The following is a 6,695-nucleotide window of genomic DNA, read 5'->3' as shown; positions in this document are numbered from 1 at the left end:
GTTCATATGGTGGCTGATTCGGGCCATCGCTTTATCGCCCGGCAAAATCAAGGCGACATCGCGACAAAGCGATAGCACGACACGACATTGCGATACGGCGACACGATATAGCGATATTGCGATAAGGCCAGAAAACGAAATAGCGAAAACACGACACGAAATAGCGATAACACGACACGAAATGGCGATAACTAGACACGAAATGGCGATAACTAGACACGAAATGGCGATATCACGACACGAAATGGCGATATCACGACACGAAATGGCGATAAAACTGGGCGACATTGCGATATTGCGATAAAGCGAAAAGGCGACATTGCGATATAGAGACACGATATGGCGATACAGCGACATTGCGATAACGCGAAAAGGCGACATTGCGATATAGAGACACGATATGGCGATACAGCGATATTGCGATAAAGCGATACAGCGACAGTGCGATATAGCGACACAGCGATATAGCGATACAGCGACATTGCGATATGACGATATTGCTCCCTTTCCATTTGTGAAATGTGCAAAAGTGGATAAGTTTATTCACTTTTAGAATCTAATATGTGAAGTATGGGATTAAACATCTGGCTAATAAAAAATAATTTACATGATTAATGTTCATGGGTTTCAGTCTATCTCTACAGATATTTTTAGATTAAGAAAGTCTGGGTCTTGTAGTTGTTATTGCATGATGCCTCTGGAAGACGATTTGGAAACAAACAGTTAAACTCATGTGTGGCCATGGTAATGTGCAGAAAAGGATTAATGAAGCTGATTTCCCGTTTTCCGAAAGTCTACGTCTTGCCGTGTCAAGTTAATGTTTAGTACTAATGTCATGATTTTTATCAGTTCATAATGCACAAAGTGCAATTTTGAAATATACTAGTATACCTCAATGTGCTAGGCTCGTTCAGAGCACATCATCCTGCCGCCGACTGGTATATACTGGATGAAGAACGTGCTTTACGTGCGCATTCTAGTAGCATCTCATGTTTGTTTATTTATTTATTTATTTATTTATTTATTTATTTATTTATTTATAACCTTATCTTTTACTTGTTAAAGTTAACACTTTCTCGATTTGGTTGTAGCTTAGAAGTTCGTTTTAAAGTACGACAATGATAAATTTGTGGACGTGGCCGATAATACCGCTTAACCGTTATATTGCCATACGAGCTTCACAGTACTATATTTCGCAAACCGGTTCACCCGATACGATCTGCCATTTTTGCGATGTAGCCAAACTACTAATAATATTCGTATTTCCTTTATATCATTATATATTAATACACTCCGTATTGGGTCCTCTTATGTTCCTTGTTTAGATAAATGAATCACTTATTGGTATCAAGCAACATACTTTTATTTGCTGATGATACCTCCCTTTACATAATCATACGCAACTCCACCGATGCACCAAGAATGTTGAACAGTGATCTTGCTAATCTGTCTGAATGAAGAAATGAATTGCAGGTGTCGTTTAGTCCCCCCAAACCAGTGACAACGTTATTCACTGAAAGGCAATACCTCGAGCGAAAACAGATTTAATGATGGATGACTATCATAAACATTTAGGGCTACGATTTCAAAGCAATGGTATATAGAATATGCAAATCGAATATCAAGTAAAGAAACTAGTCCTATAATATATTGCTTTTGGAATTTTAAATGTGAACTAATAAACTAAACAGAAAGACTGTATATATCATTCCTCCTTCCTGTATTTGAATACTGTGACTTCATTTGGGACAACTGATCCCAAGAACAAGGATCAGTACTAGAAAGATTACACCTTGATGCTCATCGTACCTTAAGCGAGGCCATCATGGGTCATCAGTCATTAAACAAATGACGAAAGAAACATGTATGCCATCTCTCTTTCAAAGGAGAAAGAATCATAAATGGTTTATTTTTTATAAGATGGTACATGTTTAACGCCAGAGTACTTAACAAGATAAGCTCCACAAGAAGTGGGCAAAAATACTCACTATTGCCTTCATAATGCCAAAGATACTCAAGACAGCCAGAACAAAAACAACTAGACGAGTTTAACAGTATTACACTCTCTTCTTCCATTAGTCATACAAGGCTACAATAATCTGGACGAATATGTAAATCGGCAGAGTTATTGTCTAAATTTAAATTATATCTTACTTATTACACTCTCATTTTCAGAGCTATAAATACTTTAATTATTGCCACGCGCTTTTTCCAAATTATCATGTCCAAACTGAGACTGGGTGTAGTGTTTTAAACTTATACCATTTCGAAAGACATAAAAAGAAAACAGTTCATACCAATGTGGCTTTTTAACAGAAGATACCCCGTACTTCACTTTTTGCCCTGTATTTCGTCATATCAGACATAATATAACCAGTACTTCTACCGCAATAGATTCTCTGTTGAAGAAATAATCTGTGGCAAAGATAACGTATCCAATATTCATGCAGAATTACTTCTTACATCCATTTATCATTTCATAATTCAACTCCAAACGTATGGCTAAATAACACATAAACTCCTTTTCTTGGTTTTGAAAATTGCCTCATTGAATTATACATCCTTTTACAATCTCTTAATCGTGTTTAATTCGTTTAAGCTGTTTTCTCTTGGGAGAGGCATCAATACAGGCCTTGTTCGATCTGTTTGCCATTCCTTTTTGTGGGTTCTCTGTTGTCTTTCTGATGTCTTTTCTTCTTTTTTTTGAACAAATACTGTTTAAACCGCATATTTTTAGTTTCGAAAATGTTTATTGGTCATGTGATTGTACTAGCATGAATTTTAAACCATGTGAATTAAAGAAAATAGATTGGTAGGGCACTTGTTGTGGGGATAAACAAACCGAAATGGTTGACCCCGCTGCAGACGCTTTTTCTCGAGTTCATCTGAGCAAATCATTCAGAAACATGTTCATTTGATCTCTCCTACAATCACACCTGATTCCTAACTGGCTAGTGGCATTGTTTCAAAAGAAATTAAACAGTAATTTCATGGCCTTAAACCATGTGTTCCACTTTCACAATGTACTGCAATACATATTGCAGTACGCCAACGTATATCACAAAACATCGCAATACGAACATTTTGGTAACACCCAACCCTGCTAATGACTATTTAGAAAAAAATCGGTAAATATCTCAAACATTTCTACATTTACTGTAATATTTTTTGTCCTTTTGTACGGAACAATGTGTCGACGTTGTAATAGTATTAACCACCCCACCATTCAAATACAACATTGACATGGTCAGAAAGCAAACAAACAAACAAACAAACATACATGTTTTTATCTGTTTTCAAATCGTTTACCAGAGGGATCATGCTATAACAACTACAAGACCTACACTTTCTTAATCTATAAATATCTGTAGAGATAGATTGAAACCCATGTGCATTAATCATATACATTGTATTTTGTTAACTAGATGTTTCACCCCAAAAACATTTACATCCCCGCACATGTACCTTTCCTGTAAAATTCTATTGCTCTAGCCTCAACAAACCTAAAATAAAGTCAATTCCACCCAATTTTGTATCAAATTGTTTAATCTAATCATGTGTAATATTGTATCTCGGACTGTTTAATTGGGCTGTCTCCTCAAACGCTGAAGGTCATCAGTGGGTCCACAATACTGTATTCGGCGTCAAATATATTTTGCTTTAAATTCTTTAAATTCTGAGAGTGACTTACTATACTTACTGAAATTAATTCAGTGTACAATGTAATATTTTCTTATATATAGATACAAGAATAAAAAGTCTTCTACAACTTTTCTTTATGATCATATTATCATTTCGTAAAGAAGAAAAAAAAGGCACAGTATGATGGCAAATCCGTTCTGGTGAAATCCTATAGCCTACAAAGTTAGCATGACCATGGCCTGCACAACTATCACAGTTTGAAATATGTCATCACTCATCGTGCTTTTGGATGAGCTATAGCTATTTCTGTAAACTGGATGGTTTTACAAATGCGTTTATCTCACATACTCCACCTATCAGATTCTAAAACAGAATCAGCTTACCCGCTTTTCCATATTTCATAAATGGAAAGGAAGCAATATCGCAATATCGCAATGTCGCTGTATCGCTATGTCGCAATATCGCTGTATCGCCATATCGTGTCTCTATATCGCAATGTCGCCTTTTCGCGTTATCGCCATATCGCAATGTCGCCCAGTTTTATCGCCATTTCGTGTCGGGATATCGCCATTTCGTGTCGTGATATCGCCATTTCGTGTCTAGTTATCGCCATTTCGCGTCTTGTTATCGCCATTTCGTGTCGTGATATCGCTATTTCGTGTCGTGTTATCGCTATATCGTGTCGGGTTTTCGCTATTTCGTTTTCTGGCCGTATCGCAATATCGCTATATCGTGTCGGCGTATCGCAATGTCGTGTCGTGCTATCGCTTTGTCGCAATGTCGCCTTGATTTTGCCGGGCGATAAAGCGATGGCCCGAATCAGCCACCATAGGTTCATCATTAATAAGATTTTTGTAATTCCTCATAAACACACGTTATACATGATTGACCCGTCTTTATTTTCCACAACTAATCTTTGATGAAGTAGAACGATTCAGGAAATAATTTGTGGACATTTGTGAATACAGGACTTCAATATGATTTGACAACAATTATTAGTATACATGTATATCTTTCATCGTGCTTATCAGTCAAAATTACAGAACATTGGTTGATTTTTCTCCCTTGATTTTTCTCCGCCGCTTGCAACAGTTTTTTGGTACCAATAAGTATTTTGTGTCAGTTCTCATCCAGTGGCTGGAATCGTGAATAGTGACCGCAACGATGTCCTATATCATATCTGCATGTTTCAAGAAGTGACCGAGTGAGAAAGTGAGTAAAGAGAGCGTGAGTTTAGTTTTACGCCGCACTCAGCAATATTCCAGCTATATGGCAGCGGTCTATAAATAATCGAGTCTGTACCAGACATGCCAGTGATCAACAACATGAGAATCGATCTACACAATGGGGAACCGATGACATGTGTCAACCAAGTCAGCGATCCTGACCACCGGATCCTGTTAGTCTCCTCTTACGACAAGCATAGTCGCATCTTATGGCAAGGATGGGTTGCTGAAGGCATATTCTACTCCGGCACCTTCACGGGTCGAGTGAGTTTAGATTTAACATCGCATCAGCAATATTTCAGTCATATCGTGACGACTTTCACAGATGGTTTAAGTATAAATTAGCATTCCCAGAAATTATTGAGAAAGTTGTTTCACCAAATATCTAATACACGTGTATAAACTATAGACGTTTGACTTAGATAATGATGCTCTTACAGTTCAAGTGTATTTTCAGTACTTTGTGAGATCTCCATGCCCTGTAATACACCACTGTATGCACCTAGGTTTGTTGGAAATCCTGTGACAGAGTATCCCAATACTTGACCACTTCCCAATACTTGACCACTCATCAGATGGGTACACAAAGTACGCAGTCTAGACTACCAGTTGTCCGACTTTCATTTTTTTGTGGAAGTCGCGGTGGCTGACTTTGTGTGCTGGCGATTAGGTGCCTGACTCTGAGGGTGCGGGTTCGAATCCCGGATGGGACTCAACCGAAAAAAGTACTAGAATTTGTACTTTACTTAGAAAGTGAAATCCCAAATATGACATATGTTGCACTTCTTGCTTCATAACTTCAATATTTCTTAGTCCTTTTTGGTTTACCTGACGTTCATTAGCCCCATACATTCTCAGTGGGTTGATGATCTGTGCTGTAGCCGGGCCAGTCTAAATTTTGAATAGTTCCAACCGAAAAGCAATGTTTTGTGAAGCCAACAGTGTGTTTTGCGTCGTTGTAATGCTGGGACATCCAATTTTCTTCATCTCCCAAACACCTCAGTGATGTAAACGCAGTGTTACGAAACATTTTTATTTCACATTTACCTTTGTCATACTCTGACCCGTGAAGGTCCCGGGGTAGAATAGGTCTTCAGCAACCCGTGTTTGCCATAAAAGGCGAGTTTTCTTGTCGTAAGAGGCGACTAACGGGATCGGGTGGTCAGGATCGCTGACTTGGTTGACACATGTCATCGGTTCCCAATTGCCCACATCGATGCTCATGTTGTTGATCACTGGATTCTCTGGTACAGACTCGATTATTTACAGACTGCTGCCATATAGCTGGAATATTGCTAAGTGCGACCTATAACTAAACTCACGCAATCTTTACTCACTTTCTCACTCACTCTCGTCTTGGAACAGATATGATGTACGACATCGTTGCGGTCACTGTTCATGATTTCAGCCACTGGATGAGAACTGACACAAAATACTTATTGGTACTAAAAAAACTGTTGCAAGCGGCGGAGAATAATCAAGGGAGAAAAATCAACCAATGTTCTATAATTTTGACTGATAAGCACGATGAAAGATATACATGTATACTAATAATTGTCGTCAAATCATATTGAAGTCCTGTATTCACAATTGTTCACAAATTATTTCCTGAATCGTTCTACTGCATCAAAGTTTAGTTGTGGAAAATAAAGACGGGTCAATCATGTATAACGTGTGTTTATGAGGAATTACAAAAATCTTATTAATGATGAAAAGTAAAACTAAACTCATATACTAACTCGCTTGTCATACTCTTGCTTGTTTAACATTTTAATGATCTACAACGAAACACAGCAGTATGTAGTGAGTGAGTTTAGGTTTACGCCG

Source organism: Haliotis asinina, chromosome 8 (assembly GCF_037392515.1).
Source record: "Haliotis asinina isolate JCU_RB_2024 chromosome 8, JCU_Hal_asi_v2, whole genome shotgun sequence".
Lineage (NCBI taxonomy): Eukaryota > Metazoa > Mollusca > Gastropoda > Lepetellida > Haliotidae > Haliotis > Haliotis asinina.
This window is presented reverse-complemented; position numbering follows the sequence as displayed.